Below are 25,075 nucleotides of genomic sequence, written 5' to 3'. Positions count from 1 at the left end.
CCTTCGTTCACAAAGTGAATCTGTGTTTTCTGGTACTCGTATGAGGGCGTGGGTTCGAATCCCACGTCTGACACGATATATTTTAATAAATTAACTGCAAGAGATGTAATTTATAAAACGTCCAAATTACAATAGACCACGTCAGGATGGCCGAGCGGTCTAAGGCGCCAGACTCAAGGGGCTTACTTTCTTTCGTTCACAACGCGAATCTGTGTTTTCTGGTCCTCGTATGAGGGCGTGGGTTCGAATCCCACTTCTGACACGATGTGTTTTAATAAATTAACTAGAAGAGATGTAATTTATAAAACGTCAAAATTAAAAGAGACCACGTTAGGAGGGCCCAGCGGTCTAAGGCGCCAGACTTAAGGGGGTTAGTTTCCTTCGTTCACAACGTGAATCTTTGTTTTCTGGTCCTCGTATGAGGGCGTGGGTTCGAATCCCACTTCTGACACGATATATTTTAATAAATTAACTGCAAGAGATGTAATTTATAAAACGTCCAAATTACAATAGACCACGTCAGGATAGCCGAGCGGTCTAAGGCGCCACACTCAAGGGGCTTAGTTTCCTTCGTTCATAACGTGAATCTGTGTTTTCTGGGTTCGAATCCCACTTCTGACACGATATATTTTAATAAATTAACTGCAAGAGATGTAATTTATAAAACGTCCAAATTACAATGGACCACGTCAGGATGGCCGAGCGGTCTAAGGCGCCAGACTCAAGGGGCTTAGTTTCCTTCGTTCACAACGTGAATCTGTGTTTTCTGGTCCTCGTATAAGGGCGTGGGTTCGAATCCCACTTCTAACACGATATGTTTTATGAAATTAACTAGAAGAGATGTAATTTGTAAATCGTCCAAATTACAAGAGACCACGTCAGGATGGCCGAGCGGTCTAAGGCGCCAGACTCAAGGGGCTTAGTTTACTTCGTTCACAACGTGAATGTGTGTTTTCTGGTCCTCGTATGAGGGCGTGGGTTCGAATCCCACTTCTGACACGATATGTTTTAATAAATTAACGGGAAGAGATGTAATTTATAAAACGTCCAAATGACAAGAGACCACGTCAGGATGGCCGAGCGGTCTAAGGCGCCAGACTCAAGGGGCTTACTTTCCTTCGTTCACAACGTGAATCTGTGTGTTCTGGTCCTCGTATGAGGGCGTGGGTTCGAATCCCACTTCTGAAACGATATAATTTAATAAATTAACTGCAAGAGATGTAATTTATAAAACGTCCAAATTACAATAGACAACGTCAGGATTGCCGAGCGGTCTAAGGCGCCAGAACTAAGGGGCTTAGTTCTTTCGTTCACAACGTGAATCCGTGTATTCTGGTCCTCGTTTGAGGGCAAGGGTTCTAATCCCACTTCTGACACGATATGTTTTATGAAATTAACTAGAAGAGATGTAATTTATAAATCGTCCAAATTACAAGAGACCACGTCAGGATGGCCGAGCGGTCTAAGGCGCCAGACTCAAGGGGCTTACTTTCCTTCGTTCAAAACGGGAATGTGTGTTTTCTGGTCCTCGTATGAGGGCGTGGGTTCGAATCCCACTTCTGACACGATATATTTTAATAAATTAACTGCAAGAGATGTAATTTATAAAACGTCCAAATTACAATAGACCACGTCAGGATGGCCGAGCGGTCTAAGGCGCCAGACTCAAGGGGCTTAGTTTCCTTCGTTCACAACGTGAATCTGTGTTTTCTGGTCCTCGTATAAGGGCGTGGGTTCGAATCCCACTTCTGACACGATATGTTTTATGAAATTAACTAGAAGAGATGTAATTTATAAATCGTCCAAATTACAAGAGACCACGTCAGGATGGCCGAGCGGTCTAAGGCGCCAGACTCAAGGGGCTTAGTTTACTTCGTTCACAACGTGAATGTGTGTTTTCTGGTCCTCGTATGAGGGCGTGGGTTCGAATCCCACTTCTGACACGATATGTTTTAATAAATTAACGGGAAGAGATGTAATTTATAAAACGTCCAAATGACAAGAGACCACGTCAGGATGGCCGAGCGGTCTAAGGCGCCAGACTCAAGGGGCTTACTATGCTTCGTTCACAACGTGAATCTGTGTTTTCTGGTCCTCGTATGAGGGCGTGGGTTCGAATCCCACTTCTGAAACGATATAATTTAATAAATTAACTGCAAGAGATGTAATTTATAAAACGTCCAAATTACAATAGACAACGTCAGGATTGCCGAGCGGTCTAAGGCGCCAGAATTAAGGGGCTTAGTTCTTTCGTTCACAACGTGAATCCGTGTATTCTGGTCCTCGTTTGAGGGCAAGGGTTCTAATCCCACTTCTGACACGATATGTTTTATGAAATTAACTAGAAGAGATGTAATTTATAAATCGTCCAAATTACAAGAGACCACGTCAGGATGGCCGAGCGGTCTAAGGCGCCAGACTCAAGGGGCTTACAATCCTTCGTTCAAAACGGGAATGTGTGTTTTCTGGTCCTCGTATGAGGGCGTGGGTTCGAATCCCACTTCTGACACGATATATTTTAAGAGATGTAATTTATAAATCGTCCAAATTACAAGAGACCACGTCAGGATGGCCGAGCGGTCTAAGGCGCCAAACTCAAGGGGCTTAGTTTACTTCGTTCACAACGTGAATGTGTGTTTTCTGGTCCTCGTATGAGGGCGTGGGTTCGAATCCCACTTCTGAAACGATATGTTTTAATAAATTAACGGGAAGAGATGTAATTTATAAAACGTCCAAATGACAAGAGACCACGTCAAGATGGCCGAGCGGTCTAAGGCGCCAGACTCAAGGGGCTTACTTTCCTTCGTTCACAACGTGAATCTGTGTTTTCTGGTCCTCGTATGAGGGCGTGGGTTCGAATCCCACTTCTGAAACGATATAATTTAATAAATTAACTGCAAGAGATGTAATTTATAAAACGTCCAAATTACAATAGACCACGTCAGGATTGCCGAGCGGTCTAAGGCGCCAGAATTAAGGGGCTTAGTTCTTTCGTTCTCAACGTGAATCCGTGTATTCTGGTTCTCGTTTGAGGGCAAGGGTTCTAATCCCACTTCTGACACGATATGTTTTATGAAATTAACTAGAAGAGATGTAATTTATAAATCGTCCAAATTACAAGAGACCACGTCAGGATGGCCGAGCGGTCTAAGGCGCCAGACTCAAGGGGCTTACTTTCCTTCGTTCACAACGTGAATCTGTGTTTTCTGGTCCTCGTATGAGGGCGTGGGTTTGTATCCCACTTCTGACACGATATATTTTAATAAATTAACTGGAAGAGATGTAATTAATAAAACGTCCAAATTACAAGAGACCACGTCAGGATGGCCGAGCGGTCTAAGGCGCCAGACTCAAGGGGGTTAGGTTCCTTCGTTCACAACGTGAATCTGTGTTTTCTGGTCCTCGTATGTGGGCGTGGGTTGGAAACCCACTTCTGACACGATATATTTTAATAAATTAACTGCAAGAGATGTAATTTATAAAACCTCCAAATTACAAGTGACCACGTCAGGATGGCCGAGCGGTATAAGGCGCCAGAATTAAGGGGCTTAGTTCTTTCGTTCTCAACGTTTATCCGTGTATTCTGGTCCTCGTTTGAGGGCAAGGGGTCTAATCCCACTTCTGACACGATATGTTTTATGAAATTAACTAGAAGAGATGTAATTTATAAATCGTCCAAATTACAAGAGACCACGTCAGGATGGCCGAGCGGTCTAAGGCGCCAGACTCAAGGGGCTTACTTTCCTTCGTTCAAAACGGGAATGTGTGTTTTCTGGTCCTCGTATGAGGGCGTGGGTTCGAATCCCACTTCTGACACGATATATTTTAATAAATTAACTGCAAGAGATGTAATTTATAAAACGTCCAAATTACAATAGACCACGTCAGGATGGCCGAGCGATCTAAGGCGCCAGACTCAAGGGGCTTACTTTCCTTCGTTCACAACGTGGATCTGTGTTTTCTGGTCCTCGTATGAGGGCGTGGGTTTGTATCCCACTTCTGACACGATATATTTTAATAAATTAACTGGAAGAGATGTAATTAATAAAACGTCAAAATTACAAGAGACCACGTCAGGATGGCCGAGCGGTCTAAGGCGCCAGACTCAAGGGGGTTAGGTTCCTTCGTTCACAACGTGAATCTGTGTTTTCTGGTCCTCGTATGTGGGCGTGGGTTGGAAACCCACTTCTGACACGATATATTTTAATAAATTAACTGCAAGAGATGTAATTTATAAAACCTCCAAATTACAAGTGACCACGTCAGGATGGCCGAGCGGTATAAGGCGCCAGACTCAAGGGGCTTACTTTCCTTCGTTCACAACGGGAATGTGTGTTTTCTGGTCCTCGTATGAGGGCGTGGGTTCGAATCCCACTTCTGACACGATATATTTTAATAAATTAACTGGAAGAGATGTAATTAATAAAACGTCCAAATTACAAGAGACCACGTCAGGATGGCCGAGCGGTCTAAGGCGCCAGACTCAAGGGGGTTAGTTTCCTTCGTTCACAACGTGAATCTGTGTTTTCAGGTCCTCGTATGAGGGCGTGGGTTCGAATCCCACTTCTGACACGGTATATTTTAATAAATTAACTGGAAGAAATGTAATTTATAAAACGTCCAAAATACAAGAGACCACGTCAGGATGGCCGAGCGGTCTAAGGCGCCAGACTCAAGGGGCTTACTTACCTTCGTTCACAACGTGAATCTGTGTTTTCTGGTCCTCGTATGAGGGCGTGGGTTCGAATCCCACTTCTGACACGATATATTTTAATAAATTAACTGCAAGAGATGTAATTTATAAAACGTCCAAATTACAATAGACCACGTCAGGATGGCCGAGCGGTCTAAGGCGCCAGATTTAAGGGGCTTAGTTCTTTCGTTCACAACGTGAATCCGTGTATTCTGGTCCTCGTTTGAGGGCAAGGATTCAAATCCCACTTCTGACACGATATGTTTTATGAAATTAACTAGAAGAGATGTAATTTATAAATCGTCCAAATTACAAGAGACCACGTCAGGATGGCCGAGCGGTCTAAGGCGCCAGACTCAAGGGGGTTAGTTTCCTTCGTTCACAACGTGAATGTGTGTTTTCTGGTCCTCGCATGAGGGCGTGGGTTCGAATCCCACTTCTGACACGATATATTTTAATAAATTAACTGGAAGAGATGTAATTTATAAAACGTCCAAATTACAATACACCACGTCAGGATGGCCGAGCGGTCTAAGGCGCCAGACTCAAGGGGGTTAGTTTCCTTCGTTCACAACGCGAATCTGTGTTTTTTGGTCCTCGTATGAGGGCGTGGGTTCGAATCCCACTTCTGACACGATATAATTTAATAAATTAACTGGAAGAAATGTTATTTATAAAACGTCCAAAATACAAGAGACCACGTCAGGATTGCCGAGCGGTCTAAGGCGCCAGACTTAAGGGGCTTAGTTCTATCGTTCACAACGTGAATCCGTGTATTCTGGTCCTCGTTTGAGGGCAAGGGTTCAAATCCCACTTCTGACACGATATGGTTTATGAAATTAACTAGAAGAGATGTAATTTATAAATCGTCCAAATTACAACAGACCACGTCAGGATGGCCGAGCGGTTCAAGGCGCCAGAATCAAGGGGCTTAGTTTCCTTCGTTCACAACGTGAATCTGTGTTTTCTGGTAAAAGTACAAGGGCGTGGGTTCGAATCCCACTTCTGACACGATATGTTTTAATAAATTAACTAGAAAAGATGTAATTTATCAAACGTCAAAATTAAAAGAGACCACGTCAGGAGGGCCCAGCGGTCTAAAGCGCCAGACTTAAGGGGGTTAGTTTCCTTCGTTCACAACGTGAATCTGTGTTTTCTGGTCCTCGTATGAGGGCGTGGGTTCGATTCCCACTTCTGACACGATATATTTTAATAAATTAACTACAAGAGATGTAATTTATAAAACGTCCAAATTACAACAGACCACGTCAGGATGGCCGAGCGGTCTAAGGCGCCAGACTCAAGGGGTTTTGTTGCCTTCGTTCACAAAGTGAATCTGTGTTTTCTGGTCCTCGTATATGGGCGTGGGTTCGAATCCCACTTCTGACACGATATGTTTTATGAAATTAACTAGAAGAGATGTAATTTATAAATCGTCCAAATTACAAGAGACCACGTCAGGATGGCCGAGCGGTCTAAGGCGCCAGACTCAAGGGGCTTACTTTCCTTCGTTCACAACGTGAATCTGTGTTTTCTGGTCCTCGTATGAGGGCGTGGGTTTGTATCCCACTTCTGACACGATATATTTTAATAAATTAACTGGAAGAGATGTAATTAATAAAACGTCCAAATTACAAGAGACCACGTCAGGATGGCCGAGCGGTCTAAGGCGCCAGACTCAAGGGGGTTAGGTTCCTTCGTTCACAACGTGAATCTGTGTTTTCTGGTCCTCGTATGTGGGCGTGGGTTGGAAACCCACTTCTGACACGATATATTTTAATAAATTAACTGCAAGAGATGTAATTTATAAAACGTCCAAATTACAATAGACCACGTCAGGATTGCCGAGCGGTCTAAGGCGCCAGAATTAAGGGGCTTAGTTCTTTCGTTCTCAACGTGAATCCGTGTATTCTGGTCCTCGTTTGAGGGCAAGGGTTCTAATCCCACTTCTGACACGATATGTTTTATGAAATTAACTAGAAGAGATGTAATTTATAAATCGTCCAAATTACAAGAGACCACGTCAGGATGGCCGAGCGGTCTAAGGCGCCAGACTCAAGGGGGTTAGGTTCCTTCGTTCACAACGTGGATCTGTGTTTTCTGGTCCTCGTATGAGGGCGTGGGTTCGAATCCCACGTCTGACACGATATATTTTAATAAATTAACTGCAAGAGATGTAATTTATAAAACGTCCAAATTACAATAGACCACGTCAGGATGGCCGAGCGATCTAAGGCGCCAGACTCAAGGGGCTTACTTTCCTTCGTTCACAACGTGAATCTGTGTTTTCTGGTCCTCGTATGTGGGCGTGGGTTGGAAACCCACTTCTGACACGATATATTTTAATAAATTAACTGCAAGAGATGTAATTTATAAAACCTCCAAATTACAAGTGACCACGTCAGGATGGCCGAGCGGTATAAGGCGCCAGACTCAAGGGGCTTACTTTCCTTCGTTCACAACGGGAATGTGTGTTTTCTGGTCCTCGTATGAGGGCGTGGGTTCGAATCCCACTTCTGACACGATATATTTTAATAAATTAACTGGAAGAGATGTAATTAATAAAACGTCCAAATTACAAGAGACCACGTCAGGATGGCCGAGCGGTCTAAGGCGCCAGACTCAAGGGGGTTAGTTTCCTTCGTTCACAACGTGAAACTGTGTTTTCAGGTCCTCGTATGAGGGCGTGGGTTCGAATCCCACTTCTGACACGGTATATTTTAATAAATTAACTGGAAGAAATGTAATTTATAAAACGTCCAAAATACAAGAGACCACGTCAGGATGGCCGAGCGGTCTAAGGCGCCAGACTCAAGGGGCTTACTTTCCTTCGTTCACAACGTGAATCTGTGTTTTCTGGTCCTCGTATGAGGGCGTGGGTTCGAATCCCACTTCTGACACGATATATTTTAATAAATTAACTGCAAGAGATGTAATTTATAAAACGTCCAAATTACAATAGACCACGTCAGGATGGCCGAGCGGTCTAAGGCGCCAGATTAAAGGGGCTTAGTTCTTTCGTTCACAACGTGAATCCGTGTATTCTGGTCCTCGTTTGAGGGCAAGGATTCAAATCCCACTTCTGACATTATATGTTTTATGAAATTAACTAGAAGAGATGTAATTTATAAATCGTCCAAATTACAAGATACCACGTCAGGATGGCCGAGCGGTCTAAGGCGCCAGACTCAAGGGGGTTAGTTTCCTTCGTTCACAACGTGAATCTGTGTTTTCTGGTCCTCGTATGAGGGCGTGGGTTCGATTCCCACTTCTGACACGATATATTTTAATAAATTAACTACAAGAGATGTAATTTATAAAACGTCCAAATTACAATAGACCACGTCAGGATAGCCGAGCGGTCTAAGGCGCCAGACTCAAGGGGCTTAGTTTCCTTCGTTCACAACGTGAATCTGTGTTTTCTGGTCCTCGTATGAGGGCGTGGGTTCGAATCCCACTTCTGACACGATATATTTTAATAAATTAACTGGAAGAGATGTAATTTATAAAACGTCCAAATGACAAGAGACCACGTCAAGATGGCCGAGCGGTCTAAGGCGCCAGACTCAAGGGGCTTACTTTCCTTCGTTCACAACGTGAATCTGTGTTTTCTGGTCCTCGTATGAGGGCGTGGGTTCGAATCCCACTTCTGAAACGATATAATTTAATAAATTAACAGCAAGAGATGTAATTTATAAAACGTCCAAATTACAATAGACCACGTCAGGATTGCCGAGCGGTCTAAGGCGCCAGAATTAAGGGGCTTAGTTCTTTCGTTCACAACGTGAATCCGTGTATTCTGGTCCTCCTTTGAGGGCAAGGGTTCTAATCCCACTTCTGACACGATATATTTTAATAAATTAACTGGAAGAAATGTAATTTATAAAACGTCCAAAATACAAGAGACCACGTCAGGATGGCCGAGCGGTCTAAGGCGCCAGACTCAAGGGGGTTAGGTTCCTTCGTTCACAACGTGAATCTGTGTTTTCTGGTCCTCGTATGTGGGCGTGGGTTGGAAACCCACTTCTGACACGATATATTTTAATAAATTAACTGCAAGAGATGTAATTTATAAAACCTCCAAATTACAAGTGACCACGTCAGGATGGCCGAGCGGTATAAGGCGCCAGAATTAAGGGGCTTAGTTCTTTCGTTCTCAACGTGAATCCGTGTATTCTGGTCCTCGTTTGAGGGCAAGGGTTCTAATCCCACTTCTGACACGATATGTTTTATGAAATTAACTAGAAGAGATGTAATTTATAAATCGTCCAAATTACAAGAGACCACGTCAGGATGGCCGAGCGGTCTAAGGCGCCAGACTCAAGGGGCTTACTTTCCTTCGTTCAAAACGGGAATGTGTGTTTTCTGGTCCTCGTATGAGGGCGTGGGTTCGAATCCCACTTCTGACACGATATATTTTAATAAATTAACTGCAAGAGATGTAATTTATAAAACGTCTAAATTACAATAGACCACGTCAGGGTGGCCGAGCGATCTAAGGCGCCAGACTCAAGGGGCTTACTTTCCTTCGTTCACAACGTGGATCTGTGTTTTCTGGTCCTCGTATGAGGGCGTGGGTTTGTATCCCACTTCTGACACGATATATTTTAATAAATTAACTGGAAGAGATGTAATTTATAAAACGTCCAAATTACAATAGACCACGTCAGGATAGCCGAGCGGTCTAAGGCGCCAGACTCAAGGGGCTTAGTTTCCTTCGTTCACAACGTGAATCTGTGTTTTCTGGTCCTCGTATGAGGGCGTGGGTTTGAATCCCACTTCTGACACGATATATTTTAATAAATTAACTGGAAGAGATGTAATTTATAAAACGTCCAAATGACAGGAGACCACGTCAAGATGGCCGAGCGGTCTAAGGCGCCAGACTCAAGGGGCTTACTTTCCTTCGTTCACAACGTGAATCTGTGTTTTCTGGTCCTCGTATGAGGGCGTGGGTTCGAATCCCACTTCTGAAACGATATAATTTAATAAATTAACAGCAAGAGATGTAATTTATAAAACGTCCAAATTACAATAGACCACGTCAGGATTGCCGAGCGGTCTAAGGCGCCAGAATTAAGGGGCTTAGTTCTTTCGTTCACAACGTGAATCCGTGTATTCTGGTCCTCCTTTGAGGGCAAGGGTTCTAATCCCACTTCTGACACGATATATTTTAATAAATTAACTGGAAGAAATGTAATTTATAAAACGTCCAAAATACAAGAGACCACGTCAGGATGGCCGAGCGGTCTAAGGCGCCAGACTCAAGGGGGTTGGGTTCCTTCGTTCACAACGTGAATCTGTGTTTTCTGGTCCTCGTATGTGGGCGTGGGTTGGAAACCCACTTCTGACACGATATATTTTAATAAATTAACTGCAAGAGATGTAATTTATAAAACCTCCAAATTACAAGTGACCACGTCAGGATGGCCGAGCGGTATAAGGCGCCAGAATTAAGGGGCTTAGTTCTTTCGTTCTCAACGTGAATCCGTGTATTCTGGTCCTCGTTTGAGGGCAAGGGTTCTAATCCCACTTCTGACACGATATGTTTTATGAAATTAACTAGAAGAGATGTAATTTATAAATCGTCCAAATTACAAGAGACCACGTCAGGATGGCCGAGCGGTCTAAGGCGCCAGACTCAAGGGGCTTACTTTCCTTCGTTCAAAACGGGAATGTGTGTTTTCTGGTCCTCGTATGAGGACGTGGGTTCGAATCCCACTTCTGACACGTTATATTTTAATAAATTAACTGCAAGAGATGTAATTTATAAAACGTCCAAATTACAATAGACCACGTCAGGATGGCCGAGCGATCTAAGGCGCCAGACTCAAGGGGCTTACTTTCCTTCGTTCACAACGTGGATCTGTGTTTTCTGGTCCTCGTATGAGGGCGTGGGTTTGTATCCCACTTCTGACACGATATATTTTAATAAATTAACTAGAAGAGATGTAATTAATAAAACGTCCAAATTACAAGAGACCACGTCAGGATGGCCGAGCGGTCTAAGGCGCCAGACTCAAGGGGGTTAGGTTCCTTCGTTCACAACGTGAATCTGTGTTTTCTGGTCCTCGTATGAGGGCGTGGGTTCGAATCCCACTTCTGACACGATATATTTTAATAAATTAACTGCAAGAGATGTAATTTATAAAACGTCCAAATTACAATAGACCACGTCAGGATGGCCGAGCGATCTAAGGCGCCAGACTCAAGGGGCTTACTTTCCTTCGTTCACAACGTGGATCTGTGTTTTCTGGTCCTCGTATGAGGGCGTGGGTTCGAATCCCACTTCTGACACGATATATTTTAATAAATTAACTGCAAGAGATGTAATTTATAAAACCTCCAAATTACAAGTGACCACGTCAGGATGGCCGAGCGGTATAAGGCGCCAGAATTAAGGGGCTTAGTTCTTTCGTTCTCAACGTGAATCCGTGTATTCTGGTCCTCGTTTGAGGGCAAGGGTTCTAATCCCACTTCTGACACGATATGTTTTATGAAATTAACTAGAAGAGATGTAATTTATAAATCGTCCAAATTACAAGAGACCACGTCAGGATGGCCGAGCGGTCTAAGGCGCCAGACTCAAGGGGCTTACTTTCCTTCGTTCAAAACGGGAATGTGTGTTTTCTGGTCCTCGTATGAGGACGTGGGTTCGAATCCCACTTCTGACACGTTATATTTTAATAAATTAACTGCAAGAGATGTAATTTATAAAACGTCCAAATTACAATAGACCACGTCAGGATGGCCGAGCGATCTAAGGCGCCAGACTCAAGGGGCTTACTTTCCTTCGTTCACAACGTGGATCTGTGTTTTCTGGTCCTCGTATGAGGGCGTGGGTTTGTATCCCACTTCTGACACGATATATTTTAATAAATTAACTGGAAGAGATGTAATTAATAAAACGTCCAAATTACAAGAGACCACGTCAGGATGGCCGAGCGGTCTAAGGCGCCAGACTCAAGGGGGTTAGGTTCCTTCGTTCACAACGTGAATCTGTGTTTTCTGGTCCTCGTATGTGGGCGTGGGTTGGAAACCCACTTCTGACACGATATATTTTAATAAATTAACTGCAAGAGATGTAATTTATAAAACGTCCAAATTACAATAGACCACGTCAGGATTGCCGAGCGGTCTAAGGCGCCAGAATTAAGGGGCTTAGTTCTTTCGTTCTCAACGTGAATCCGTGTATTCTGGTCCTCGTTTGAGGGCAAGGGTTCTAATCCCACTTCTGACACGATATGTTTTATGAAATTAACTAGAAGAGATGTAATTTATAAATCGTCCAAATTACAAGAGACCACGTCAGGATGGCCGAGCGGTCTAAGGCGCCAGACTCAAGGGGCTTACTTTCCTTCGTTCACAACGTGGATCTGTGTTTTCTGGTCCTCGTATGAGGGCGTGGGTTCGAATCCCACTTCTGACACGATATATTTTAATAAATTAACTGCAAGAGATGTAATTTATAAAACGTCCAAATTACAATAGACCACGTCAGGATGGCCGAGCGATCTAAGGCGCCAGACTCAAGGGGCTTACTTTCCTTCGTTCACAACGTGGATCTGTGTTTTCTGGTCCTCGTATGAGGGCGTGGGTTCGAATCCCACTTCTGACACGATATATTTTAATAAATTAACTGCAAGAGATGTAATTTATAAAACGTCCAAATTACAATAGACCACGTCAGGATAGCCGAGCGGTCTAAGGCGCCAGACTCAAGGGGGTTAGGTTCCTTCGTTCACAACGTGAATCTGTGTTTTGTGGTCCTCGTATGAGGGCGTGGGTTTGTATCCCACTTCTGACACGATATATTTTAATAAATTAACTGGAAGAGATGTAATTAATAAAACGTCCAAATTACAAGAGACCACGTCAGGATGGCCGAGCGGTCTAAGGCGCCAGACTCAAGGGGGTTAGGTTCCTTCGTTCACAACGTGAATCTGTGTTTTCTGGTCCTCGTATGTGGGCGTGGGTTGGAAACCCACTTCTGACACGATATATTTTAATAAATTAACTGCAAGAGATGTAATTTATAAAACCTCCAAATTACAAGTGACCACGTCAGGATGGCCGAGCGGTATAAGGCGCCAGACTCAAGGGGCTTACTTTCCTTCGTTCACAACGGGAATGTGTGTTTTCTGGTCCTCGTATGAGGGCGTGGGTTCGAATCCCACTTCTGACACGATATATTTTAATAAATTAACTGGAAGAGATGTAATTAATAAAACGTCCAAATTACAAGAGACCACGTAAGGATGGCCGAGCGGTCTAAGGCGCCAGACTCAAGGGGGTTAGTTTCCTTCGTTCACAACGTGGATCTGTGTTTTCTGGTCCTCGTATGAGGGCGTGGGTTCGAATCCCACTTCTGACACGATATATTTTAATAAATTAACTGCAAGAGATGTAATTTATAAAACGTCCAAATTACAATAGACCACGTCAGGATGGCCGAGCGATCTAAGGCGCCAGACTCAAGGGGCTTACTTTCCTTCGTTCACAACGTGGATCTGTGTTTTCTGGTCCTCGTATGAGGGCGTGGGTTCGAATCCCACTTCTGACACGATATATTTTAATAAATTAACTGCAAGAGATGTAATTTATAAAACGTCCAAATTACAATAGACCACGTCAGGATAGCCGAGAGGTCTAAGGCGCCAGACTCAAGGGGCTTACTTTCCTTCGTTCACAACGTGAATCTGTGTTTTGTGGTCCTCGTATGAGGGCGTGGGTTTGTATCCCACTTCTGACACGATATATTTTAATAAATTAACTGGAAGAGATGTAATTAATAAAACGTCCAAATTACAAGAGACCACGTCAGGATGGCCGAGCGGTCTAAGGCGCCAGACTCAAGGGGGTTAGGTTCCTTCGTTCACAACGTGAATCTGTGTTTTCTGGTCCTCGTATGTGGGCGTGGGTTGGAAACCCACTTCTGACACGATATATTTTAATAAATTAACTGCAAGAGATGTAATTTATAAAACCTCCAAATTACAAGTGACCACGTCAGGATGGCCGAGCGGTATAAGGCGCCAGACTCAAGGGGCTTACTTTCCTTCGTTCACAACGGGAATGTGTGTTTTCTGGTCCTCGTATGAGGGCGTGGGTTCGAATCCCACTTCTGACACGATATATTTTAATAAATTAACTGGAAGAGATGTAATTAATAAAACGTCCAAATTACAAGAGACCACGTAAGGATGGCCGAGCGGTCTAAGGCGCCAGACTCAAGGGGGTTAGTTTCCTTCGTTCACAACGTGAAACTGTGTTTTCAGGTCCTCGTATGAGGGCGTGGGTTCGAATCCCATTTCTGACACGGTATATTTTAATAAATTAACTGGAAGAAATGTAATTTATAAAACGTCCAAAATACAAGAGACCACGTCACGATGGCCGAGCGGTCTAAGGCGCCAGACTCAAGGGGCTTACTTTCCTTCGTTCACAACGTGAATCTGTGTTTTCTGGTCCTCGTATGAGGGCGTGGGTTCGAATCCCACTTCTGACACGATATATTTTAATAAATTAACTGCAAGAGATGTAATTTATAAAACGTCCAAATTACAATAGACCACGTCAGGATGGCCGAGCGGTCTAAGGCGCCAGATTTAAGGGGCTTAGTTCTTTCGTTCACAACGTGAATCCGTGTATTCTGGTCCTCGTTTGAGGGCAAGGATTCAAATCCCACTTCTGACACGATATGTTTTATGAAATTAACTAGAAGAGATGTAATTTATAAATCGTCCAAATTACAAGAGACCACGTCAGGATGGCCGAGCGGTCTAAGGCGCCAGACTCAAGGGGGTTAGTTTCCTTCGTTCACAACGTGAATGTGTGTTTTCTGGTCCTCGCATGAGGGCGTGGGTTCGAATCCCACTTCTGACACGATATATTTTAATAAATTAACTGGAAGAGATGTAATTTATAAAACGTCCAAATTACAATACACCACGTCAGGATGGCCGAGCGGTCTAAGGCGCCAGACTCAAGGGGGTTAGTTTCCTTCGTTCACAACGCGAATCTGTGTTTTTTGGTCCTCGTATGAGGGCGTGGGTTCGAATCCCACTTCTGACACGATATATTTTAATAAATTAACTGGAAGAGATGTAATTTATCAAACGTCAAAATTAAAAGAGACCACGTTAGGAGGGCCCAGCGGTCTAAAGCGCCAGACTTAAGGGGGTTAGTTTCCTTCGTTCACAACGTGAATCTGTGTTTTCTGGTCCTCGTATGAGGGCGTGGGTTCGATTCCCACTTCTGACATGATATATTTTAATAAATTAACTACAAGAGATGTAATTTATAAAACGTCCAAATTACAATAGACCACGTCAGGATAGCCGAGCGGTCTAAGGCGCCAGACTCAAGGGGCTTAGTTTCCTTCGTTCACAACGTGAATCTGTGTTTTCTGGTCCTCGTATGAGGGCGTGGGTTCGAATCCCACTTCTGACACGATATATTTTAATAAATTAACTGCAAGAGATGTAATTTATAAAACGTCCAAATTACAATAGACCACGTCAGGATGGCCGAGCGGTCTAAGGCGCCAGATTTAAGGGGCTTAGTTCTTTCGTTCACAACGTGAATCCGTGTATTCTGGTCCTCGTTTGAGGGCAAGGATTCAAATCCCACTTCTGACACGATATGTTTTATGAAATTAACTAGAAGAGATGTAATTTATAAATCGTCCAAATTACAAGAGACCACGTCAGGATGGCCGAGCGGTCTAAGGCGCCAGACTCAAGGGGGTTAGTTTCCTTCGTTCACAACGTGAATGTGTGTTTTCTGGTCCTCGCATGAGGGCGTGGGTTCGAATCCCACTTCTGACACGATATATTTTAATAAATTAACTGGAAGAGATGTAATTTATAAAACGTCCAAATTACAATACACCACGTCAGGATGGCCGAGCGGTCTAAGGCGCCAGACTCAAGGGGGTTAGTTTCCTTCGTTCACAACGCGAATCTGTGTTTTTTGGTCCTCGTATGAGGGCGTGGGTTCGAATCCCACTTCTGACACGATATATTTTAATAAATTAACTGGAAGAGATGTAATTTATCAAACGTCAAAATTAAAAGAGACCACGTTAGGAGGGCCCAGCGGTCTAAAGCGCCAGACTTAAGGGGGTTAGTTTCCTTCGTTCACAACGTGAATCTGTGTTTTCTGGTCCTCGTATGAGGGCGTGGGTTCGATTCCCACTTCTGACATGATATATTTTAATAAATTAACTACAAGAGATGTAATTTATAAAACGTCCAAATTACAATAGACCACGTCAGGATAGCCGAGCGGTCTAAGGCGCCAGACTCAAGGGGGTTAGTTTCCTTCGTTCACAACGTGGATCTGTGTTTTCTGGTCCTCGTATGAGGGCGTGGGTTCGAATCCCACTTCTGACACGATATATTTTAATAAATTAACTGCAAGAGATGTAATTTATAAAACGTCCAAATTACAATAGACCACGTCAGGATGGCCGAGCGATCTAAGGCGCCAGACTCAAGGGGCTTACTTTCCTTCGTTCACAACGTGGATCTGTGTTTTCTGGTCCTCGTATGAGGGCGTGGGTTCGAATCCCACTTCTGACACGATATATTTTAATAAATTAACTGCAAGAGATGTAATTTATAAAACGTCCAAATTACAATAGACCACGTCAGGATAGCCGAGAGGTCTAAGGCGCCAGACTCAAGGGGCTTACTTTCCTTCGTTCACAACGTGAATCTGTGTTTTGTGGTCCTCGTATGAGGGCGTGGGTTTGTATCCCACTTCTGACACGATATATTTTAATAAATTAACTGGAAGAGATGTAATTAATAAAACGTCCAAATTACAAGAGACCACGTCAGGATGGCCGAGCGGTCTAAGGCGCCAGACTCAAGGGGGTTAGGTTCCTTCGTTCACAACGTGAATCTGTGTTTTCTGGTCCTCGTATGTGGGCGTGGGTTGGAAACCCACTTCTGACACGATATATTTTAATAAATTAACTGCAAGAGATGTAATTTATAAAACCTCCAAATTACAAGTGACCACGTCAGGATGGCCGAGCGGTATAAGGCGCCAGACTCAAGGGGCTTACTTTCCTTCGTTCACAACGGGAATGTGTGTTTTCTGGTCCTCGTATGAGGGCGTGGGTTCGAATCCCACTTCTGACACGATATATTTTAATAAATTAACTGGAAGAGATGTAATTAATAAAACGTCCAAATTACAAGAGACCACGTAAGGATGGCCGAGCGGTCTAAGGCGCCAGACTCAAGGGGGTTAGTTTCCTTCGTTCACAACGTGAAACTGTGTTTTCAGGTCCTCGTATGAGGGCGTGGGTTCGAATCCCATTTCTGACACGGTATATTTTAATAAATTAACTGGAAGAAATGTAATTTATAAAACGTCCAAAATACAAGAGACCACGTCACGATGGCCGAGCGGTCTAAGGCGCCAGACTCAAGGGGCTTACTTTCCTTCGTTCACAACGTGAATCTGTGTTTTCTGGTCCTCGTATGAGGGCGTGGGTTCGAATCCCACTTCTGACACGATATATTTTAATAAATTAACTGCAAGAGATGTAATTTATAAAACGTCCAAATTACAATAGACCACGTCAGGATGGCCGAGCGGTCTAAGGCGCCAGATTTAAGGGGCTTAGTTCTTTCGTTCACAACGTGAATCCGTGTATTCTGGTCCTCGTTTGAGGGCAAGGATTCAAATCCCACTTCTGACACGATATGTTTTATGAAATTAACTAGAAGAGATGTAATTTATAAATCGTCCAAATTACAAGAGACCACGTCAGGATGGCCGAGCGGTCTAAGGCGCCAGACTCAAGGGGGTTAGTTTCCTTCGTTCACAACGTGAATGTGTGTTTTCTGGTCCTCGCATGAGGGCGTGGGTTCGAATCCCACTTCTGACACGATATATTTTAATAAATTAACTGGAAGAGATGTAATTTATAAAACGTCCAAATTACAATACACCACGTCAGGATGGCCGAGCGGTCTAAGGCGCCAGACTCAAGGGGGTTAGTTTCCTTCGTTCACAACGCGAATCTGTGTTTTTTGGTCCTCGTATGAGGGCGTGGGTTCGAATCCCACTTCTGACACGATATATTTTAATAAATTAACTGGAAGAGATGTAATTTATCAAACGTCAAAATTAAAAGAGACCACGTTAGGAGGGCCCAGCGGTCTAAAGCGCCAGACTTAAGGGGGTTAGTTTCCTTCGTTCACAACGTGAATCTGTGTTTTCTGGTCCTCGTATGAGGGCGTGGGTTCGATTCCCACTTCTGACATGATATATTTTAATAAATTAACTACAAGAGATGTAATTTATAAAACGTCCAAATTACAATAGACCACGTCAGGATAGCCGAGCGGTCTAAGGCGCCAGACTCAAGGGGCTTAGTTTCCTTCGTTCACAACGTGAATCTGTGTTTTCTGGTCCTCGTATGAGGGCGTGGGTTCGAATCCCACTTCTGACACGATATATTTTAATAAATTAACTGGAAGAGATGTAATTTATAAAACGTCCAAATGACAAGAGACCACGTCAAGATGGCCGAGCGGTCTAAGGCGCCAGACTCAAGGGGCTTACTTTCCTTCGTTCACAACGTGAATCTGTGTTTTCTGGTCCTCGTATGAGGGCGTGGGTTCGAATCCCACTTCTGAAACGATATAATTTAATAAATTAACAGCAAGAGATGTAATTTATAAAACGTCCAAATTACAATAGACCACGTCAGGATTGCCGAGCGGTCTAAGGCGCCAGAATTAAGGGGCTTAGTTCTTTCGTTCACAACGTGAATCCGTGTATTCTGGTCCTCCTTTGAGGGCAAGGGTTCTAATCCCACTTCTGACACGATATATTTTAATAAATTAACTGGAAGAAATGTAATTTATAAAACGTCCAAAATACAAGAGACCACGTCAGGATTGCCGAGCGGTCTAAGGCGCCAGACTTAAAGGGCTTAGTTCTATCGTTCACAACGTGAATCCGTGTATTCTGGTCCTCGTTTGAGGGCAAGGGTTCAAATCCCACTTCTGACACGATATGGTTTATGAAATTAACTAGAAGAGATGTAATTTATAAATCGTCCAAATTACAACAGACCACGTCAGGATGGCCGAGCGGTCTAAGGCGCCAGAATCAAGGGGCTTAGTTTCCTTCGTTCACAACGTGAATCTGTGTTTTCTGGTAAACGTGCAAGGGCGTGGGTTCGAATCCCACTTCTGACACGATATGTTTTAATAAATTAACTAGAAGAGATGTAATTTATCAAACGTCAAAATTAAAAGAGACCACGTTAGGAGTCCCAGCGGTCTAAAGCGCCAGACTTAAGGGGGTTAGTTTCCTTCGTTCACAACGTCAATCTGTATTTTCTGGTCCTTGTATGAGGGCGTGGGTTCGAATCCCACTTCTGACACGATATAATTTAATAAATTAACTGCAAGAGATGTAATTTATAAATCGTCCAAATTACAAGAGACCACGTCAGGATGGCCGAGCGGTCTAAGGCGCCAGACTCAAGGGGCTTACTTTCCTTCGTTCAAAACGGGAATGTGTGTTTTCTGGTCCTCGTATGAGGGCGTGGGTTCGAATCCCACTTCTGACACGATATATTTTAATAAATTAACTGCAAGAGATGTAATTTATAAAACGTCCAAATGACAAGAGACCACGTCAGGATGGCCGAGCGGTCTAAGGCGCCAGACTCAAGGGGCTTACTTTCCTTCGTTCACAACGTGAATCTGTATTTTCTGGTCCTCGTATGAGGGCGTGGGTTCGAATCCCACTTCTGAAACGATATAATTTAATAAATTAACTGCAAGAGATGTAATTTATAAATCGTCCAAATTACAAGAGACCACGTCAGGATGGCCGAGCGGTCTAAGGCGCCAGACTCAAGGGGCTTACTTTCCTTCGTTCACAACGTGAATCTGTGTTTTCTGGTCCTCGTATGAGGGCGTGGGTTTGTATCCCACTTCTGACACGATATATTTTAATAAATTAACTGGAAGAGATGTAATTAATAAAACGTCCAAAATACAAGAGACCACGTCAGGATGGCCGAGCGGTCTAAGGCGCCAGACTCAAGGGGGTTAGTTTCCTTCGTTCACAACGTGAATCTGTGTTTTCTGGTCCTCGTATGAGGGCGTGGGTTGGAAACCCACTTCTGACACGATATGTTTTAATAAATTAACAGCAAGAGATGTTATTTATAAAACCTCCAAATTACAAGTAACCACGTCAGGATGGCCGAGCGGTATAAGGCGCCAGTCTCAAGGGGCTTACTTTCCTTCGTTCACAACGGGAATGTGTGTTTTCTGGTCCTCGTATGAGGGCGTGGGTTCTAATCCCACTTCTGACACGATATATTTTAATAAATTAACTGGAAGAAATGTAATTTATAAAACGTCCAAAATACAAGAGACCACGTCAGGATTGCCGAGCGGTCTAAGGCGCCAGACTTAAGGGGCTTAGTTCTATCGTTCACAACGTGAATCCGTGTATTCTGGTCCTCGTTTGAGGGCAAGGGTTCAAATCCCACTTCTGACACGATATGGTTTATGAAATTAACTAGAAGAGATGTAATTTATAAATCGTCCAAATTACAACAGACCACGTCAGGATGGCCGAGCGGTCTAAGGCGCCAGAATCAAGGGGCTTAGTTTCCTTCGTTCACAACGTGAATCTGTGTTTTCTGGTAAACGTACAAGGGCGTGGGTTCGAATCCCACTTCTGAAACGATATGTTTTAATAAATTAACTAGAAGAGATGTAATTTATCAAAGCTCAAAATTAAAAGAGACCACGTTAGGAGGGCCCAGCGGTCTAAAGCGCCAGACTTAAGGGGGTTAGTTTCCTTCGTTCACAACGTGAATCTGTGTTTTCTGGTCCTCGTATGAGGGCGTGGGTTCGAATCCCACTTCTGACACGATATATTTTAATAAATTAACTACAAGAGATGTAATTTATAAAACGTCCAAATTACAATAGACCACGTCAGGATAGCCGAGCGGTCTAAGGCGCCAGACTCAAGGGGCTTAGTTTCCTTCGTTCACAACGTGAATCTGTGTTTTCTGGTCCTCGTATGAGGGCGTGGGTTCGAATCCCACTTCTGACACGATATATTTTAATAAATTAACTGGAAGAGATGTAATTTATAAAACGTCCAAATTACAATAGACCACGTCAGGATGGCCGAGTGGTCTAAGGCGCCAGACTCAAGGGGGTTGGTTTCCTTCGTTCACAACGTGAATCTGTGTTTTCTGCTCCTCGTATGAGGGCGTGGGTTCGAATCCCACTTCTGACACGATATATTTTAATAAATTAACTACAAGAGATGTAATTTATAAAACGTCCAAATTACAATAGACCACGTCAGGATAGCCGAGCGGTCTAAGGCGCCAGACTCAAGGGGCTTAGTTTCCTTCGTTCACAACGTGAATCTGTGTTTTCTGGTCCTCGTATGAGGGCGTGGGTTCGAATCCCACTTCTGACACGATATATTTTAATAAATTAACTGGAAGAGATGTAATTTATAAAACGTCCAAATTACAATAGACCACGTCAGGATGGCCGAGTGGTCCAAGGCGCCAGACTCAAGGGGGTTAGTTTCCTTCGTTCACAACGTGAATCTGTGTTTTCTGGTCCTCGTATGAGGGCGTGGGTTCGAATCCCACTTCTGACACGATATATTTTAATAAATTAACTGGAAGAAATGTAATTTATAAAACGTCCAAAATATAAGAGACCACGTCAGGATGGCCGAGCGGTCTAAGGCGCCAGACTCAAGGGGCTTACTTTCTTTCGTTCACAACGCGAATCTGTGTTTTCTGGTCCTCGTATGAGGGCGTGGGTTCGAATCCCACTTCTGACACGATATGTTTTAATAAATTAACTTCAAGAGATGTAATTTATAAAACGTCCAAATTACAATAGACCACGTCAGGATAGCCGAGCGGTCTAAGGCGCCAGACTCAAGGGGCTTAGTTTCCTTCGTTCACAACGTGAATCTGTGTTTTCTGGTACTCGTATGAGGGCGTGGGTTCGAATCCCACTTCTGACACGATATATTTTAATAAATTAACTGCAAGAGATGTAATTTATAAAACCTCCAAATTACAACAGACCACGTCAGGATGGCCGAGCGGTCTAAGGCGCCAGACTCAAGGGGCTTACTTTCCTTCGTTCACAACGTGAATCTGTGTTTTCTGGTCCTCGTATGAGGGCGTGGGTTCGAATCCCACTTCTGAAACGATATAATTTAATAAATTAACTGCAAGAGATGTAATTTATAAAACGTCCAAATTACAATAGACCACGTCAGGATTGCCGAGCGGTCTAAGGCGCCAGAATAAAGGGGCTTAGTTCTTTCGTTCACAACGTGAATCCGTGTATTCTGGTCCTCGTCTGAGGGCAAGGGTTCTAATCCCACTTCTGACACGATATGTTTTATGAAATTAACTAGAAGAGATGTAATTTATAAATCGTCCAAATTACAAGACACCACGTCAGGATGGCCGAGCGGTCTAAGGCGCCAGACTCAAGGGGCTTACTTTCCTTCGTTCAAAACGGGAATGTGTGTTTTCTGGTCCTCGTATGAGGGCGTGGGTTCGAATCCCACTTCTGACACGATATATTTTAATAAATTAACTGCAAGAGATGTAATTTATAAAACGTCCAAATTACAATAGACCACGTCAGGATAGCCGAGCGGTCTAAGGCGCCAGACTCAAGGGGCTTAGTTTCCTTCGTTCACAACGTGAATCTGTGTTTTCTGGTCCTCGTATGAGGGCGTGGGTTCGAATCCCACTTCTGACACGATATATTTTAATAAATTAACTGCAAGAGATGTAATTTATAAAACCTCCAAATTACAACAGACCACGTCAGGATGGCCGAGCGGTCTAAGGCGCCAGACTCAAGGGGCTTAGTTTACTTTGTTCACAACGTGAATGTGTGTTTTCTGGTCTTCGTATGAGGGCGTGGGTTCGAATCCCACTTCTGACACGATATGTTTTAATAAATTAACGGGAAGAGATGTAATTTATAAAACGTCCAAATGACAAGAGACCACGTCAGGATGGCCGAGCGGTCTAAGGCGCCAGACTCAAGGGGCTTACCTTCCTTCGTTCACAACGTGAATCTGTTTTCTGGTCCTCGTATGAGGGCGTGGGTTCGAATCCCACTTCTGACACGATATATTTTAATAAATTAACTGCAAGAGATGTAATTTATAAAACGTCCAAATTACAATAGACCACGTCAGGATTGCCGAGCGGTCTAAGGCGCCAGAATTAAGGGGCTTAGTTCTTTCGTTCACAACGTGAATCCGTGTATTCAGGTTCTCGTTTGAGGGCAAGGGTTCTAATCCCACTTCTGACACGATATGTTTTATGAAATTAACTAGTATGAAATTAACTAGAAGAGATGTAATTTATAAATCGTCCAAATTTCAAGAGACCACGTCAGGATGGCCGAGCGGTCTAAGGCGCCAGACTCAAGGGGCTTACTTTCCTTCGTTCAAAACGGGAATGTGTGTTTTCTGGTCCTCGTATGAGGGCGTGGGTTCGAATCCCACTTCTGACACGATATATTTTAATAAATTAACTGCAAGAGATGTAATTTATAAAACGTCCAAATTACAATAGACCACGTCAGGATGGCCGAGCGGTCTAAGGCGCCAGACTCAAGGGGCTTAGTTTCCTTCGTTCACAACGTGAATCTGTGTTTTCTGGTCCTCGTATATGGGCGTGGGTTCGAATCCCACTTCTGACACGATATGTTTTATGAAATTAACTAGAAGAGATGTAATTTATAAATCGTCCAAATTACAAGAGACCACGTCAGGATGGCCGAGCGGTCTAAGGCGCCAGACTCAAAGGGCTTACTTTCCTTCGTTCACAACGTGAATCTGTGTTTTCTGGTCCTCGTATGAGGGCGTGGGTTTGTATCCCACTTCTGACACGATATATTTTAATAAATTAACTGGAAGAGATGTAATTAATAAAACGTCCAAATTACAAGAGACCACGTCAGGATGGCCGAGCGGTCTAAGGCGCCAGACTCAAGAGGGTTAGTTTCCTTCGTTCAGAACGTGAATCTGTGTTTTCTGGTCCTCGTATGAGGGCGTGGGTTGGAAACCCACTTCTGACACGATACATTTTAATAAATTAACTGCAAGAGATGTAATTTATAAAACCTCCAAATTACAAGTGACCACGTCAGGATGGCCGAGCGGTATAAGGCGCCAGACTCAAGGGGCTTACTTTCCTTCGTTCACAACGGGAATGTGTGTTTTCTGGTCCTCGTATATGGGCGTGGGTTCGAATCCCACTTCTGACACGATATATTTTAATAAATTAACTGGAAGAGATGTAATTAATAAAACGTCCAAATTACAATAGACCACGTCAGGATGGCCGAGCGGTCTAAGGCGCCAGACTCAAGGGGGTTAGTTTCCTTCGTTCACAACGTGAATCTGTGTTTTCAGGTCCTCGTATGAGGGCGTGGGTTCGAATGCCACTTCTGACACGATATATTTTAATAAATTAACTGGAAGAAATGTAATTTATAAAACGTCCAAAATACAAGAGACCACGTCAGGATGGCCGAGCGGTCTAAGGCGCCAGACTCAAGGGGCTTACTTTCCTTCGTTCACAACGTGAATCTGTGTTTTCTGGTCCTCGTATGAGGGCGTGGGTTCGAATCCCACTTCTGACACGATATATTTTAATAAATTAACTGCAAGAGATGTAATTTATAAAACGTCCAAATTACAATAGACCACGTCAGGATGGCCGAGCGGTCTAAGGCGCCAGATTTAAGGGGCTTAGTTCTTTCGTTCACAACGTGAATCCGTGTATTCTGGTCTTCGTTTGAGGGCAAGGGTTCAAATCCCACTTCTGAAACGATATGTTTTATGAAATTAACTAGAAGAGATGTAATTTATAAATCGTCCAAATTACAAAAGACCACGTCAGGATGGCCGAGCGGTCTAAGGCGCCAGACTCAAGGGGGTTAGTTTCCTTCGTTCACAACGTGAATCTTTGTTTTCTGGTCCTCGTATGAGGGCGTGGGTTCAAATCCCACTTCTGACACGATATATTTTAATAAATTAACTGTAAGAGATGTAATTTATAAAACGTCCAAATTACAATAGACCACGTCAGGATAGCCGAGCGGTCTAAGGTGCCAGACTCAAGGGGCTTACTTTCCTTCGTTCACAGCGTGAATCTGTGTTTTCTGGTCCTCGTATGAGGGCGTGGGTTCGAATCCCACTTCTGACACGATATATTTTAATAAATTAACTGCAAGAGATGTAATTTATAAAACGTCCAAATTACAATAGACCACGTCAGGATGGCCGAGCGGTCTAAGGCGCCAG

At 43.6% G+C, this 25,075-nt stretch overlaps 46 non-coding genes across 46 annotated transcripts; all 46 read left to right on the top strand.

Annotated features, from left to right (window-relative positions):
* Positions 1-140: 140 nt before the first annotated feature.
* TRNAL-CAA (transfer RNA leucine (anticodon CAA)) lies at positions 141-262 on the top strand. Its single transcript has 2 exons — positions 141-178; positions 217-262. It is a non-coding gene; the product is annotated as a tRNA-Leu (tRNA).
* A 615-nt stretch (positions 263-877) lies between these two features.
* On the top strand, positions 878-999 carry TRNAL-CAA (transfer RNA leucine (anticodon CAA)). Its single transcript has 2 exons — positions 878-915; positions 954-999. It is a non-coding gene; the product is annotated as a tRNA-Leu (tRNA).
* A 444-nt stretch (positions 1,000-1,443) lies between these two features.
* TRNAL-CAA (transfer RNA leucine (anticodon CAA)) lies at positions 1,444-1,565 on the top strand. Its single transcript has 2 exons — positions 1,444-1,481; positions 1,520-1,565. It is a non-coding gene; the product is annotated as a tRNA-Leu (tRNA).
* A 256-nt stretch (positions 1,566-1,821) lies between these two features.
* On the top strand, positions 1,822-1,943 carry TRNAL-CAA (transfer RNA leucine (anticodon CAA)). The gene is made up of 2 exons: positions 1,822-1,859; positions 1,898-1,943. It is a non-coding gene; the product is annotated as a tRNA-Leu (tRNA).
* Positions 1,944-2,387: 444 nt separating this feature from the next.
* Positions 2,388-2,509, top strand: TRNAL-CAA (transfer RNA leucine (anticodon CAA)). Its single transcript has 2 exons — positions 2,388-2,425; positions 2,464-2,509. It is a non-coding gene; the product is annotated as a tRNA-Leu (tRNA).
* A 1,185-nt stretch (positions 2,510-3,694) lies between these two features.
* Positions 3,695-3,816, top strand: TRNAL-CAA (transfer RNA leucine (anticodon CAA)). Its single transcript has 2 exons — positions 3,695-3,732; positions 3,771-3,816. It is a non-coding gene; the product is annotated as a tRNA-Leu (tRNA).
* A 445-nt stretch (positions 3,817-4,261) lies between these two features.
* On the top strand, positions 4,262-4,383 carry TRNAL-CAA (transfer RNA leucine (anticodon CAA)). The gene is made up of 2 exons: positions 4,262-4,299; positions 4,338-4,383. It is a non-coding gene; the product is annotated as a tRNA-Leu (tRNA).
* Positions 4,384-4,639: 256 nt separating this feature from the next.
* Positions 4,640-4,761, top strand: TRNAL-CAA (transfer RNA leucine (anticodon CAA)). Its single transcript has 2 exons — positions 4,640-4,677; positions 4,716-4,761. It is a non-coding gene; the product is annotated as a tRNA-Leu (tRNA).
* A 255-nt stretch (positions 4,762-5,016) lies between these two features.
* On the top strand, positions 5,017-5,138 carry TRNAL-CAA (transfer RNA leucine (anticodon CAA)). The gene is made up of 2 exons: positions 5,017-5,054; positions 5,093-5,138. It is a non-coding gene; the product is annotated as a tRNA-Leu (tRNA).
* Positions 5,139-5,205: 67 nt separating this feature from the next.
* On the top strand, positions 5,206-5,327 carry TRNAL-CAA (transfer RNA leucine (anticodon CAA)). The gene is made up of 2 exons: positions 5,206-5,243; positions 5,282-5,327. It is a non-coding gene; the product is annotated as a tRNA-Leu (tRNA).
* Positions 5,328-7,093: 1,766 nt separating this feature from the next.
* On the top strand, positions 7,094-7,215 carry TRNAL-CAA (transfer RNA leucine (anticodon CAA)). The gene is made up of 2 exons: positions 7,094-7,131; positions 7,170-7,215. It is a non-coding gene; the product is annotated as a tRNA-Leu (tRNA).
* A 256-nt stretch (positions 7,216-7,471) lies between these two features.
* TRNAL-CAA (transfer RNA leucine (anticodon CAA)) lies at positions 7,472-7,593 on the top strand. Its single transcript has 2 exons — positions 7,472-7,509; positions 7,548-7,593. It is a non-coding gene; the product is annotated as a tRNA-Leu (tRNA).
* A 255-nt stretch (positions 7,594-7,848) lies between these two features.
* Positions 7,849-7,970, top strand: TRNAL-CAA (transfer RNA leucine (anticodon CAA)). The gene is made up of 2 exons: positions 7,849-7,886; positions 7,925-7,970. It is a non-coding gene; the product is annotated as a tRNA-Leu (tRNA).
* A 67-nt stretch (positions 7,971-8,037) lies between these two features.
* TRNAL-CAA (transfer RNA leucine (anticodon CAA)) lies at positions 8,038-8,159 on the top strand. The gene is made up of 2 exons: positions 8,038-8,075; positions 8,114-8,159. It is a non-coding gene; the product is annotated as a tRNA-Leu (tRNA).
* Positions 8,160-8,980: 821 nt separating this feature from the next.
* Positions 8,981-9,102, top strand: TRNAL-CAA (transfer RNA leucine (anticodon CAA)). The gene is made up of 2 exons: positions 8,981-9,018; positions 9,057-9,102. It is a non-coding gene; the product is annotated as a tRNA-Leu (tRNA).
* Positions 9,103-9,358: 256 nt separating this feature from the next.
* TRNAL-CAA (transfer RNA leucine (anticodon CAA)) lies at positions 9,359-9,480 on the top strand. Its single transcript has 2 exons — positions 9,359-9,396; positions 9,435-9,480. It is a non-coding gene; the product is annotated as a tRNA-Leu (tRNA).
* An 821-nt stretch (positions 9,481-10,301) lies between these two features.
* TRNAL-CAA (transfer RNA leucine (anticodon CAA)) lies at positions 10,302-10,423 on the top strand. The gene is made up of 2 exons: positions 10,302-10,339; positions 10,378-10,423. It is a non-coding gene; the product is annotated as a tRNA-Leu (tRNA).
* A 256-nt stretch (positions 10,424-10,679) lies between these two features.
* Positions 10,680-10,801, top strand: TRNAL-CAA (transfer RNA leucine (anticodon CAA)). Its single transcript has 2 exons — positions 10,680-10,717; positions 10,756-10,801. It is a non-coding gene; the product is annotated as a tRNA-Leu (tRNA).
* A 444-nt stretch (positions 10,802-11,245) lies between these two features.
* On the top strand, positions 11,246-11,367 carry TRNAL-CAA (transfer RNA leucine (anticodon CAA)). The gene is made up of 2 exons: positions 11,246-11,283; positions 11,322-11,367. It is a non-coding gene; the product is annotated as a tRNA-Leu (tRNA).
* A 633-nt stretch (positions 11,368-12,000) lies between these two features.
* TRNAL-CAA (transfer RNA leucine (anticodon CAA)) lies at positions 12,001-12,122 on the top strand. Its single transcript has 2 exons — positions 12,001-12,038; positions 12,077-12,122. It is a non-coding gene; the product is annotated as a tRNA-Leu (tRNA).
* A 634-nt stretch (positions 12,123-12,756) lies between these two features.
* TRNAL-CAA (transfer RNA leucine (anticodon CAA)) lies at positions 12,757-12,878 on the top strand. Its single transcript has 2 exons — positions 12,757-12,794; positions 12,833-12,878. It is a non-coding gene; the product is annotated as a tRNA-Leu (tRNA).
* An 823-nt stretch (positions 12,879-13,701) lies between these two features.
* On the top strand, positions 13,702-13,823 carry TRNAL-CAA (transfer RNA leucine (anticodon CAA)). Its single transcript has 2 exons — positions 13,702-13,739; positions 13,778-13,823. It is a non-coding gene; the product is annotated as a tRNA-Leu (tRNA).
* Positions 13,824-14,456: 633 nt separating this feature from the next.
* TRNAL-CAA (transfer RNA leucine (anticodon CAA)) lies at positions 14,457-14,578 on the top strand. Its single transcript has 2 exons — positions 14,457-14,494; positions 14,533-14,578. It is a non-coding gene; the product is annotated as a tRNA-Leu (tRNA).
* Positions 14,579-14,645: 67 nt separating this feature from the next.
* On the top strand, positions 14,646-14,767 carry TRNAL-CAA (transfer RNA leucine (anticodon CAA)). Its single transcript has 2 exons — positions 14,646-14,683; positions 14,722-14,767. It is a non-coding gene; the product is annotated as a tRNA-Leu (tRNA).
* Positions 14,768-15,023: 256 nt separating this feature from the next.
* TRNAL-CAA (transfer RNA leucine (anticodon CAA)) lies at positions 15,024-15,145 on the top strand. Its single transcript has 2 exons — positions 15,024-15,061; positions 15,100-15,145. It is a non-coding gene; the product is annotated as a tRNA-Leu (tRNA).
* A 255-nt stretch (positions 15,146-15,400) lies between these two features.
* TRNAL-CAA (transfer RNA leucine (anticodon CAA)) lies at positions 15,401-15,522 on the top strand. The gene is made up of 2 exons: positions 15,401-15,438; positions 15,477-15,522. It is a non-coding gene; the product is annotated as a tRNA-Leu (tRNA).
* A 67-nt stretch (positions 15,523-15,589) lies between these two features.
* On the top strand, positions 15,590-15,711 carry TRNAL-CAA (transfer RNA leucine (anticodon CAA)). Its single transcript has 2 exons — positions 15,590-15,627; positions 15,666-15,711. It is a non-coding gene; the product is annotated as a tRNA-Leu (tRNA).
* A 256-nt stretch (positions 15,712-15,967) lies between these two features.
* On the top strand, positions 15,968-16,089 carry TRNAL-CAA (transfer RNA leucine (anticodon CAA)). Its single transcript has 2 exons — positions 15,968-16,005; positions 16,044-16,089. It is a non-coding gene; the product is annotated as a tRNA-Leu (tRNA).
* Positions 16,090-16,723: 634 nt separating this feature from the next.
* On the top strand, positions 16,724-16,845 carry TRNAL-CAA (transfer RNA leucine (anticodon CAA)). Its single transcript has 2 exons — positions 16,724-16,761; positions 16,800-16,845. It is a non-coding gene; the product is annotated as a tRNA-Leu (tRNA).
* Positions 16,846-17,478: 633 nt separating this feature from the next.
* Positions 17,479-17,600, top strand: TRNAL-CAA (transfer RNA leucine (anticodon CAA)). The gene is made up of 2 exons: positions 17,479-17,516; positions 17,555-17,600. It is a non-coding gene; the product is annotated as a tRNA-Leu (tRNA).
* A 67-nt stretch (positions 17,601-17,667) lies between these two features.
* On the top strand, positions 17,668-17,789 carry TRNAL-CAA (transfer RNA leucine (anticodon CAA)). The gene is made up of 2 exons: positions 17,668-17,705; positions 17,744-17,789. It is a non-coding gene; the product is annotated as a tRNA-Leu (tRNA).
* Positions 17,790-18,045: 256 nt separating this feature from the next.
* Positions 18,046-18,167, top strand: TRNAL-CAA (transfer RNA leucine (anticodon CAA)). Its single transcript has 2 exons — positions 18,046-18,083; positions 18,122-18,167. It is a non-coding gene; the product is annotated as a tRNA-Leu (tRNA).
* A 1,009-nt stretch (positions 18,168-19,176) lies between these two features.
* TRNAL-CAA (transfer RNA leucine (anticodon CAA)) lies at positions 19,177-19,298 on the top strand. Its single transcript has 2 exons — positions 19,177-19,214; positions 19,253-19,298. It is a non-coding gene; the product is annotated as a tRNA-Leu (tRNA).
* Positions 19,299-20,687: 1,389 nt separating this feature from the next.
* On the top strand, positions 20,688-20,809 carry TRNAL-CAA (transfer RNA leucine (anticodon CAA)). The gene is made up of 2 exons: positions 20,688-20,725; positions 20,764-20,809. It is a non-coding gene; the product is annotated as a tRNA-Leu (tRNA).
* Positions 20,810-21,065: 256 nt separating this feature from the next.
* TRNAL-CAA (transfer RNA leucine (anticodon CAA)) lies at positions 21,066-21,187 on the top strand. The gene is made up of 2 exons: positions 21,066-21,103; positions 21,142-21,187. It is a non-coding gene; the product is annotated as a tRNA-Leu (tRNA).
* Positions 21,188-21,254: 67 nt separating this feature from the next.
* TRNAL-CAA (transfer RNA leucine (anticodon CAA)) lies at positions 21,255-21,376 on the top strand. The gene is made up of 2 exons: positions 21,255-21,292; positions 21,331-21,376. It is a non-coding gene; the product is annotated as a tRNA-Leu (tRNA).
* Positions 21,377-21,443: 67 nt separating this feature from the next.
* On the top strand, positions 21,444-21,565 carry TRNAL-CAA (transfer RNA leucine (anticodon CAA)). The gene is made up of 2 exons: positions 21,444-21,481; positions 21,520-21,565. It is a non-coding gene; the product is annotated as a tRNA-Leu (tRNA).
* A 67-nt stretch (positions 21,566-21,632) lies between these two features.
* On the top strand, positions 21,633-21,754 carry TRNAL-CAA (transfer RNA leucine (anticodon CAA)). Its single transcript has 2 exons — positions 21,633-21,670; positions 21,709-21,754. It is a non-coding gene; the product is annotated as a tRNA-Leu (tRNA).
* Positions 21,755-22,198: 444 nt separating this feature from the next.
* TRNAL-CAA (transfer RNA leucine (anticodon CAA)) lies at positions 22,199-22,320 on the top strand. The gene is made up of 2 exons: positions 22,199-22,236; positions 22,275-22,320. It is a non-coding gene; the product is annotated as a tRNA-Leu (tRNA).
* A 67-nt stretch (positions 22,321-22,387) lies between these two features.
* Positions 22,388-22,509, top strand: TRNAL-CAA (transfer RNA leucine (anticodon CAA)). Its single transcript has 2 exons — positions 22,388-22,425; positions 22,464-22,509. It is a non-coding gene; the product is annotated as a tRNA-Leu (tRNA).
* Positions 22,510-22,576: 67 nt separating this feature from the next.
* Positions 22,577-22,698, top strand: TRNAL-CAA (transfer RNA leucine (anticodon CAA)). The gene is made up of 2 exons: positions 22,577-22,614; positions 22,653-22,698. It is a non-coding gene; the product is annotated as a tRNA-Leu (tRNA).
* A 67-nt stretch (positions 22,699-22,765) lies between these two features.
* TRNAL-CAA (transfer RNA leucine (anticodon CAA)) lies at positions 22,766-22,885 on the top strand. The gene is made up of 2 exons: positions 22,766-22,803; positions 22,840-22,885. It is a non-coding gene; the product is annotated as a tRNA-Leu (tRNA).
* Positions 22,886-23,155: 270 nt separating this feature from the next.
* TRNAL-CAA (transfer RNA leucine (anticodon CAA)) lies at positions 23,156-23,277 on the top strand. The gene is made up of 2 exons: positions 23,156-23,193; positions 23,232-23,277. It is a non-coding gene; the product is annotated as a tRNA-Leu (tRNA).
* A 1,012-nt stretch (positions 23,278-24,289) lies between these two features.
* On the top strand, positions 24,290-24,411 carry TRNAL-CAA (transfer RNA leucine (anticodon CAA)). The gene is made up of 2 exons: positions 24,290-24,327; positions 24,366-24,411. It is a non-coding gene; the product is annotated as a tRNA-Leu (tRNA).
* A 255-nt stretch (positions 24,412-24,666) lies between these two features.
* Positions 24,667-24,788, top strand: TRNAL-CAA (transfer RNA leucine (anticodon CAA)). The gene is made up of 2 exons: positions 24,667-24,704; positions 24,743-24,788. It is a non-coding gene; the product is annotated as a tRNA-Leu (tRNA).
* A 67-nt stretch (positions 24,789-24,855) lies between these two features.
* TRNAL-CAA (transfer RNA leucine (anticodon CAA)) lies at positions 24,856-24,977 on the top strand. Its single transcript has 2 exons — positions 24,856-24,893; positions 24,932-24,977. It is a non-coding gene; the product is annotated as a tRNA-Leu (tRNA).
* The last annotated feature ends 98 nt before the right edge of the window (positions 24,978-25,075 follow it).

This window comes from Phalangium opilio, unplaced genomic scaffold (genome assembly GCF_054372755.1).
Source record: "Phalangium opilio isolate 3A_F unplaced genomic scaffold, DU_Popi_V2 ptg000098l_1, whole genome shotgun sequence".
Classification (NCBI taxonomy): Eukaryota; Metazoa; Arthropoda; class Arachnida; order Opiliones; family Phalangiidae; genus Phalangium; species Phalangium opilio.
This window is presented reverse-complemented; position numbering and strand designations above follow the sequence as displayed.